The following is a 10,741-nucleotide window of genomic DNA, read 5'->3' as shown; positions in this document are numbered from 1 at the left end:
ACTTCTTTTTGCAGCTTACATTACAAAGGTATTTGAAATACTAGCATTGTTGCTTCCACCCTATAACTGCAAAACTCGTAGAAATATAAAACCATCGGATCCACAGAGCTGTCTTAAATAATTCACCTGACTTCAGAATATGGAGCTCATTCACGCTTTGAGTTGGTGAATTATGTAATTCATCCACATATTGTGTGTGCATACCTGCTAATCCAATAATGGATCAGTTGCTGTACTGGCTAAGAATCATGCCTATAAAGTAAAGCCTGATCCAAACTGTTCCTATCAACCAGCAGACTTTCCTTCGGATTACTGTCTGGTGAATGACACTTTATTTGAATAATAAAGCTATCCTTCAAACAAATGTTCTCATGAATCAGATGTACATGAAGACTAAGATGATTAAAAGATTAAAGGATTTGATAGGGTAGAGAGGAACTATTTCCCCTGGTGGGAGAATCCAGAACAAGGGGGCATTAGCTTAAAATTAGAGCTAGGCGTTCAGGGGTGGTATCAGGAAGCACTTCCTCACACAAAGACTAGTGGAAACCTGGGACTCTCTCTCCCCAAAAAGCTGTTGAGGCTGGGGGTCAATTGAAAATGTCTAAGTTTTGTTAGGCCAGGGTATCAAGAGATACGGAACCAAGGCGGGTAAATGGAGTTAAGAGACAGATTACCCAGGATCTAACTGAATGGTGGAACAGGCTCAAGGGGCTAAATGGCCTACTCCTGCTCCTATCTTCTGTGTTTCTATGTTTCTGTAAATGGCCTACTCCTGTTCCTGTGTTCCGAAGTGATGTTTACTGCTAGTGTTAAAAAGGCTGTTCCATTAAATCAGACTGAACCAAACCAAATCAATTTTACTTTTTAAAAAAAAGCAGGGTAGATTCTCCTCAATTCAGGAGTGAAGACCATGATACCTGGATCTGTTTGTTTCAGGCAAAAAAAAATATTTTTGGAAACTCCCTAATGTTAAAGTTTCACTTACCCCTGTATATATAACACTTTAGCACAACACATTACACACTGCTTGGAACTTTCTTTTTCTCAGGCGCTCCATAGATTGCTTGAAGGTGTCCTGTCTGATGCAGTGACCACCGATCCCTCTCCCATGGCTGGTTCTTCCAGTTAGTATTCGGTAAGGCGTCAATCGCAGTATAGGTAGCACCTGGTAGGATGGCGTCATTTGTATTTTTACGAGACCAAAGACAGTTTTGAAAGAGAAGGAAATGATCTTCTTGGCCGATATCACGTAAACTTTGACAAAGTTTGCACATTCTCCCCGTGTTTGCGTGGGTTTCCTCCGGGTGCTCCGGTTTCCTCCCACAGTCCAAAGATGTGCGGGTTAGGTTGATTGGCTATGATAAATTGACCCTTAGTGTTAGGGGGATTAAATACGTGGGGTTACGGGGATAGGGTGGGATATGTGTTGGTGTAGGGGTTACGGGGATCGGGTGGGATACGTGTCGGTGTAGGCTCGATGGGCCGAAATGGCCTCTATCTGCACTGTGGGGTTTCTGTGATTCTGTGAAAGAGCAGCAACGTAACAACCGTCGCTGCAGCTCAGAGTGAGCCATCCTACATGAAGTGCTTTGACTTATTTCCAAGAGAAGTGATCAGCTGCTGTTTTAAAAACAATTTGTCTTAAGCTTTTTCCTTACATTCATTTTTGGACAGACAGAATGGCCGATATATGATGAATCTGCACCAATTCCTAAGTTACTTCCCTTGCTAATAATATACGTACAATAAAAAACCTAAACTTTCCTTTCGTTATACAGTTGTTACAATCATAGTTAATTATAGAGGAGAAATTGTCAAAACAACTGAATATATGAAGTTTTTTTTAACTTAGCAATGGCCTTCATTTGAAATCAACAGAAATGTGGTATATCGGTGACAATTTGGTTTTTCAGATCACAGATGGTTCTTCCTTGTCTCCACTTACAGCAGTTTTGGATTGCCTGAGTACAGCCTCATTGACAGTAATAACAGCGTGTGAGATTTCAAGTGTTAAAAATTCTCAATTCTTGCTCTTTCTTCATTATCAAGAAACCTTTTGCTACCTAAACCCAAAGAATTATGTAAATCTCTAAACCTGCCTGTAATAACACACAAAAAAAAGCTGTGTGAAAATTGCAACCTATTTCATACCATTGTTGTCGGAACTGACAAGACAAGACACTTAATCCCACGAAGCAGCCAAGAGAATGTGCCATAATGCTTTGCGTAGGCAGGGAAATCTGAATATCAAAAAAAATGCTTCACTCACGCACCTCCGAAGTGGCACTTTACTGAAGTGCACTTTCCTTTCAGCGCTTTTTAAAGCTGTAGTAATCCTCTTTGTTTTATTATTTTCTTTCTTCTTTGAGCCCGCTGTAGCACACCTTCAAGGTAGTCTACCTTTTGTGGTAATAATGGCTTGAGATTGACTACATAGTGAGCCAATGTGTTCCTTGTAAAGCTCTTGCAATATCTTATAACACGTCTTCATCAGATAGTTGGTCAATTGGTAACAGGAAGGTAATGGAACCCACCTCTGTCCGAAATATCTCATGCCAGGGGCATTCCATGAGATTTTGATCTAGGTTCTGTGCTGCATTTGGTCAAAACTTATTGCTAAAACATCCCTATTTAGGAAAACCCTGGTAACATGCTATGAAGTTGCCTGAAAAGCAGGAGTCAATGTTAGGGCACATCAATGGATGGATGACAAGATCTACTCAATCAGCATCAGATGGTCTTCCATTTTTAGACAGGGCAGCTTCTCCATATCTCGCTGAGAAAGCAGGCCCAGGGAAATGAGGTTGCTTCACAGCTCCAGCAACAACTACGCTCAGTGGTGCGTTCAGTGAACAAAACTGGATGAAGGGCATTCCTACACTAGGAAGAGCCTGTTGAGGGGAGAGACCCGGGCTCACAGCACATTATTACAGTCGGAAGCTTCTGCCAACAGCAAGTGGCTGCAATAGGAATTTCCCTTCCAAAAGTTGCACTTGAAGGCAAAGCCACCATACATAGTCCCTGCTCTTTAAATACCTGCTTGATCTACATGCAACTTCTAGTGCCAGAAGCAATCCTTAGCCAGATAATAACAAGAACTGATCATAATAGGACATGGCATTGCGACTCATTTGTGGTTTTAATTAAGTTTGTCAGTGTGAATGATTGGGTGTTAGAAGAACCAAACCTGTAGACTGATGGCATTATTGTAAATTAGATATTAAGTCTGACAGCTCTTTTCATCTCGTCCCAGTTTGTACGCCTCCCACCACTCAATATATAGAGCAGCATCTGTAGGAGTAGTTGTGGAGGATTCTGTAGCCCACTAGCTCAGCGTGAGGACTGACAAAGAAGTAACTTGGATCGTGTGCAAGGGAGCTTGTGAATATAAAAACAGTACTATTATCAGGCAGCCACAGCCACTAAGTTAATTCTTAGCTTACGCTTAAGCTGTCACGTGTATGGACTTCAGCTTCCAAGGGAATATAAGGGCAAAGTATCGCCAGGTGATCTTGGAGGGTAATAACATGCTATTGAGCCATTCAGTGCACAGGTGTTCCTTGGTTGTAAGTACAGGAGATCTTTTCTTTTTTTTTAATTTTTGGAATATCACACACACACCGACATAAATGTTGCAATTGCCTTAAGAACATTGGTTAAGTTTCCACTCGGGTTTGTTACTAAGAAGCTGAAAGGTTTAACATCTTAAAAGGGAAAGAAATATCACCATAACTTAAAAAAACTGAAATTGCTATTACTTCTACTTACAAATATATGAACAATGACGTACAGGAACAGACCCACTGGTCCATCCAGCCTGTCCCCCACAACTGCACTGCCTTGTACATCACAATATATACACTCCCCACCCCACACGAAAGCTATGTGATCTCTTGGGAGAGGCGAAAAAACAGTTATCAACCCAAGCTAATTAGAGGGGAAAGAATCAGGAAAATTCCTCTCCGACCCCTTTGGGCGACCGAAACTAGTCTAGGAGACCACTCTGGCCCCGACTAATTTTATATAAAGTGCCCACCTTTTATATGAGGTGATCTCCACCTCAGCCACAAACAGGTCCAGCTCCTGCTTGAAGGAGCTTAGTGAATCAGCGTTCACCACACTGGCCGGCAGCCTGTTCCACAGGCCCACCACTCTCTTAGAAAAGAACCACTGCCTGGCATCTAACTTAGTTCTGGCCTTGCATGTACCAGCGCTTATATTTATGCTTAAGAATTCTATATTTTTTCATAGACCCCCACTCTGAGGTAAATCAGTCCATATGTTAGAAATCAGTGGTGTCCAAAATGTATATGGTTATGCGGATAAAATTGTGACCGGAATAATGCTGTGTTTACATGATGGTATTAGAACTGGAGGCAAAAAGTCTCTTCAGACTAGTATCAGAATAATTGGATAGATGCTCAGAATCTGCTTGTGTTTTGGTTCTCTGCGGATGTTATAGCATTCTGTACTGTGACGGTCATAAATAATCTTGCTTTCAAATTAGCTATCTGCTGTTCTCCAGTTAGGATTTCAACTTTGTTTATATATCTCTGATTTGACCAACTAAGGCCCAATGTCTACGTTTCTTCTTTCATTACTAATAACCATGTTATAATACTAAGGTAGGAATCAGAGTTAGCTTAATAGAACTGCTTGCGAAGATAATTAAAAGTTAATCAGTATAAAAGACAGAGAATAAACGGAACTTAGGGGAGTTAAGGTATCCATCTCAGGATGGAGCAGTCTGTTAGATTAAAGGGAGATAGTTTGGATAATGGCAGGATGAGCAAGACAATGCTGATGTGGGCCCCTTGATGGAGAGGGTACGAGGTCACGCCTTGTACTTGCTGTGCCAGGGAGGATAGGGTCAAAGAGAGATAAGACGAATTCCAATGGAGGAACCTTCAAAATGTAAAAACAAGAAAGATAAATTGACAAAGGACATGAGACCCCGTTGAGGGAGGGCTTTCACCTAAGAATTGAGACAAAGAACTCGACGTGCCATTGGGTACTGAGTTTTTAGGCAGAGCCCTTACAGGTTAAATGGTCCTGTCCATATTTTACATCAGGCCCACCCCTAAAAAAGGGTATAAGAGAAAGACCTGAAAAGCCCTTAGAACAGACGGTGGAAGGGAGAGCCATACAAGAGTGGGGCTGGTCTAACACTCTTCCGGGAGCGGACTCAACCCATTCTTGGAGATTCTAGATGAGAGGGAGAAAAGCCGTAAGCCGGAGAACTGTTCAAGCACACCAGCCATCTGTCCGATCGGGACCGGTACCAGCTGCTTGTCACGGTCGTATGTTTTTGCTGTATAACTAGTGTGTTATATTCCATCTTAACTCTGATTAAACACAATATTCCCACCATATTGGTTTGCAGTTGATCCTGATAATTTGAAAGAGATTGGTAATCACTTCAAGCTAACACATAGTTCAAGAACAGATAAAAAGGGTTTGAACAAAAAGCAGAAAAGGGCCAAATCATTAGAACGATAAAACTAGGTCTTACCTGTGCTAACTTGGCTCAGGTGGTACACATGTGCCTCTGTATAAGATGTTTCTGGGTTCTAGCCCCACTATTGATTTGAGCATATAATTTAGGCTGACACCTTGGTACTGAGGGAATGCTACCTTACAAAAAGTACTCTCACTTGGATGAGATGGTAAACTGCTAGCTTAGGTGGATGAAAAGTTTCCATGATACTATTTGAAGAAGAACAGTAAAATTGGCATTATCTTTGATACCTTTTAATTTTAACTGATAGCACACAAGACATAATATTGTGATAAAGATTCCTCTGGTCGCCATTGCACATGAATTGCGAAAATTCCCTGTGTTCAGTATTTTCAATGAAACTGTGATTGTGTCTTTTGGAGCTTGTTTACAATTTTGCTAGAAACAGCCACCAGAGGAGGCCTATAGGAAATCCATTTACAATGTCACTACACATTCGTATCCACTTGTGAGGTCTTAATAGCAATTTTTGTGCGTAATTAATTGGAAATTATATCAGAGTGCATTGATGCACATAATGTTATTATTAAGTACAAGTTTAATAACACTTCACTAGTGTAAATGAGAGAATGCTTTCAACCCTATCTTGGTTTGGGTTCTAGCACATCTTGCCACTTGACGTCATCTGCATTTATAAAGAAAAACAAGTCTTCTCTCAACCGGGCTCCTCAAGGGAGGGCTACATGCAAGTAAAGTGGCATTGTTTTCCAACTATCTTGCCACCTGTTTAATAAATGTGATTGGCAAAGACTGTGATCCATTCTCATTGCTAGCAAGGTGGCAACTTGAAAAAGGGAAGGGAAAAGGGAGAAAATCATTTAAAAAGTAATAATTACGTTGAAAACCAGCAAGATCTTCATCTGTCAATGAAGATAATGTAGCAATTGATATATGAAAGGATCCTCGGGTCTCCTTGGGAATTTGAGGATGAAATAGGAAGCTTCTCTCATTTATTTGTTGTACACATGCAATTATTGGGTTTTCCAGATCTCACTATAAACTAAGCCATCAGCTACACTAACCCCCTGAGCGCCTGTTCTTCCCTGCCCTACCAAATAGTGGATACCAGAACCTCCAGGAGGGCTAGAGGTTCAATCAGCAAGAGAAAAGAAGGTAAATTCACATCTTTAGAGCTCCCAGTGCAGAGCTTTGTGAGTTGAGAGCAGTAAAAAGTAAAACTTACCTCCGGGAGAAATTGCATTTACATGGTGCTTCATCACATTGCTCATAAACATCCCAAAGAGCTTCATATCCAATGAATTACTTTGACGTGCAGTCGTTCTTATGGAGGCAAATGTAACAGCCATTCTGTGCACAACAACAGCTCAGAAACAGCAATGAGATGAATGAGTAGTTAGTCCATCTTTAGTGGTATCACTTGAAGGAGAAGTATTGGCCACAACACTGGGACAACTCCCTTCTCTGTTCCAATAGTGCCATGGGATCTTTAACCGTCCACCTGAACCACCAGACTAGGCCTTGGTTTAAAGACAGTGCCTAGGACAATACAGACAGGTACTTCCCTCAGTACCACAAAGATTGAAATGATCTGAGAATTATGCCCTTGAGGGCTACTGAACAGTTATCATGATAATCCTGACCCTGTGATATCAGAAAGAAAGACATTGTCCACTTTTATGGAGAAGAATCTGTTAAGGGCCAGAGTCCAGTAATTATCACCTGCAGCAGGAACATTCTCTTTTCCTGTTGTCTGACACCGTATCAAAAGCCCTCACGGAGTCTATAATTCTCCTTCTTAGAGTGCTGAGCCATAGGTATTATGTAACTCCTTTCACAGAGCCCAATCTCAAGTGAATAATTTGGCATTTTTCCTGTAACTACAGTGCCAACTATCAAGAGGAGGATTAGCTAATGTAGCCCTGGGTAATCCATCTCTTGATAGTAGGCACCATAGCTACATAGTTACAGCAAGTGATGGAAAGACAGGCTAATTGCCTTCATCTCCAGTCTGTTGATGTGCCAAGTTGCTTCCTTGGGATACCAAATCCTTTGCACCAATTTGTTTCATCAGATGTATTGCTATCCTGTTGGGCAATGATAGGGAAGTAGATAGTTCTTCCTACTTGATGCCCCTCAATCCTTTGCTCTGCGGATATTTGTGCTAGGATCGCTCTAGTCTCACCAGTTGTGAAGGGAGGCAGCACTTGGATGACCACTGAGCTAACAGTTTTAATTGAAAAGTGTTGATCGTGCTGGAGCCTAAAGGAAAGACTTTTACTGTTACAAACAAGAAGCTGTAGTTCTGCATGAAGAGTAATTCCCCACCCCCAGGCACTATGGAACCTGGCTCCTTTGATGCTGATGTCCTGGAAGAGTTCCATCAGGTACTTTATCAGAAGACCTAACTGTCTACATATGTGAGCGACGTATTGGACAGGTCTAATTGTTTACTTCCGGATAAAAGGTCTCTTGATGGACAGTTTTCTAACAACAACAACTTGTATTTATAGCGCCTTTAACATAGTAAAACATCCCAAGGCCAGGAGTGATTATCAGAGAAAAATTTGACACCGAGCCACATAAGGAGATATTAGGACAGATGACCAAACGCTTGGACAAAAAGGTAGATTATAAGTAGATAGATGTACATGTGACTTCTATAGATGAAGGAAGGCTGCTATACCAGATAAACATTTGGTACAATTGTGAGTGCAAAGCATGCCTACTGTACTGATAGCTGTTGTCCACAACTTGGAATCTCAGGAAATTAACTTGGTTTTTTTTGATGGCTACTTCTCTGCTGAATACTTGGAGTATAAGGGATACAATCAATGCCAAAAACACATTTCTATTATTACACTAGGCTGAGTAACCGTTTCAAATATTTCTTTCTGAGGAACTTGTTCAGGCTTCTTAGGTTCTTGATTGCCCCAAATGTACCTAACCTTTCTATGTGTAATAAACTGCAAAGAGTAAGTGTGGCATTTCTTGTCTCTATTAGATGAGATTCTCAAAACGTTAATCTGCCTTAATAATTCATATTTTTGGGAAGAGAGGACAGGTGATGAGGAACTTCTCTGGTCACCAATATGAGTAAAGTATATTCCATTGAAGCTGTTTCATTTGGTCATCTGGAGAAGTTGAGAGTATTGGATAGATTTTCCTCTATGGGCCCCAATGGTTAGCCACCTGAGGTGCCCTGCACCCGGGAGGAGACAACTGCCTATGTTCTTCCATCCCAGGGGAACTCCTAGCATGGGCCGGCCACCTGGCTAGGCCTTGTGCCTAAAAAAATAAGGAGGAAATCAGAGTCCAGCTGCAGGCTTGAGAGGCAGCTGTGCTCTGACATTAGCAGCCTGAAGACTTCAAGCAACTCCATCTACAAGGTGCACTGCAGCAACTCGCCAAAGCTCCTTCAACAGCACCTTCCAAACCCGCGACCTCTACCACTTAGAAGGACAAGGGCAGCAGACGCATGGGAACATCACCACCTACAAGTTCCCCTCCAAGCCACACTCCATCCTGACTTGGACCTGTATCGCCGTTCCTTCACTGTCGCTGGGCCAAAATCCTGGAACTCCCTTCCTAACAGCATTGTGGGTGTACCTACACCATATGGACTGCAGCGGTTCAAGAAGGCGGCTCACCACCATCTTCTCAAGGGCAATTAGGGATGGGCACTAAATGCAGGCCTAGCCAGCGACGCCCACATCCCATCAATGAATTTTTTTTTTAATTGTCAAAAGGGGATTGAATATATTTTTTAAAAGTGGCACTTGCCTGTTCAGTCTTCAACCTACTCCTGGGACCCTCCGGTTAGGATGGGGGACCAGGGGCAAGCCATAACACCAGGTATTCAAGATCACCCCAGCACTGGGAGACCCATTGAAGAGATCTGTTGGAGAATGAAACCTCCCCGCCCATCTCATTTGAATAGCAACGCTGAGACTGTGCTGACTATAGTTGCATCACTTGAGTGAGTCTCAAGAAATCCTGGGGCAGCACAATGGAGGCCCGACAACCCCCGACAGAAGAGATCACCACATCTTTTTCCTCTGCTCTGTGCCTTCTGAACATGTTTCCTCAGCACGGAGCAGAGGAAAGTCTCTCCTTGTATGTCCTAGACCATAGCAGGATTATGCCTGCAGAACAATCCCCACCATAGCGATAGCAGGAATTCTTGTACTTAGCATTGGATTTATATCACATGCCTTGGTGTCTCCCACCTGTGTTTTAGTGCACTCAGTCATCTTCTGACTTATATTGCCACTTTTACATTGATGTACACTCAAGAGCACTTTGCATTAATGCAAAAGTAGCAGTATATATGTAGCCTATGACAGCAAAGTCCCCTTGGAGTTGGCTAACTGCATTAGATCCTTCCAGTGTCCCTGGAATGGGTCTGCAGTGCTGTACATAGATTGTCTCCAAGCTGGTACTGACATTTTTGCACAGCACAATTGTTTGTTTTGATTTGCATCTACCATTCCCCTCTCCTCTCTGATACAGCTCTGAAGGCATTGAAATGTGTAGATTTTGTGGTACTGGATTGAAAACAACCTCCTTTAAGTTGTCTTCACTGAGATTAAAGCCAGATACTCTGGAATGGTGAAGGGGGCCACTTGTATGCCGGTGGGACACCTTATAAAGTTCATCACTGTAGGCTGGTGAAATTATCTTTGTCCTTTTCATAAACAATTTGTGCATGGAATTCCCCACAGTATTCAAGTGACCACTGTAGGATCACATTCTATAGACTGCATAATTGTTTCAATTAGAAAACAATGATAATTCATCAACAAAATGTGTATATTTACACAAAGGAAAATATATCCCAATGTCTGCTAGCTTCATATTAATTAAAGGTGGTTTATATCTGGTGTTCATACGATGTTTTTAGCCCCTTGAATGGGACTCCTTTATCTGACAAAGCAATGAGTCTTAGCCTCTCCTTTCTCCTTCGCTTCAAAGTCCAACTGTCTCTAAGTTGGGCATTTTAACATTGCACCTGTTGAGGTGACAGTGATTACAAGAGATGGACCAGGATCTGCGAGATCCCAAGATTAAAAGGTTTTTTCTTACCTGAGGTTTTGCGAGTATAAGCATTGAACAAACCTCTTCCTAATGCCATGGAACGAATGTGGGGAGATATGCCACTGATACACCAGTGAATATCACCATCAAAACAAACAGGTCTGGTCCCCGCCTCGACACTTACCCGACACATTCCAAATAATGCTCTCGACTTTCCACAGAAGT

Source organism: Somniosus microcephalus, chromosome 12, assembly GCF_052327205.1.
Source record: "Somniosus microcephalus isolate GS21.2 chromosome 12, FLI_Smic_1.0, whole genome shotgun sequence".
Classification (NCBI taxonomy): Eukaryota; Metazoa; Chordata; class Chondrichthyes; order Squaliformes; family Somniosidae; genus Somniosus; species Somniosus microcephalus.
Note: the sequence above shows the minus strand (reverse complement) of the source record.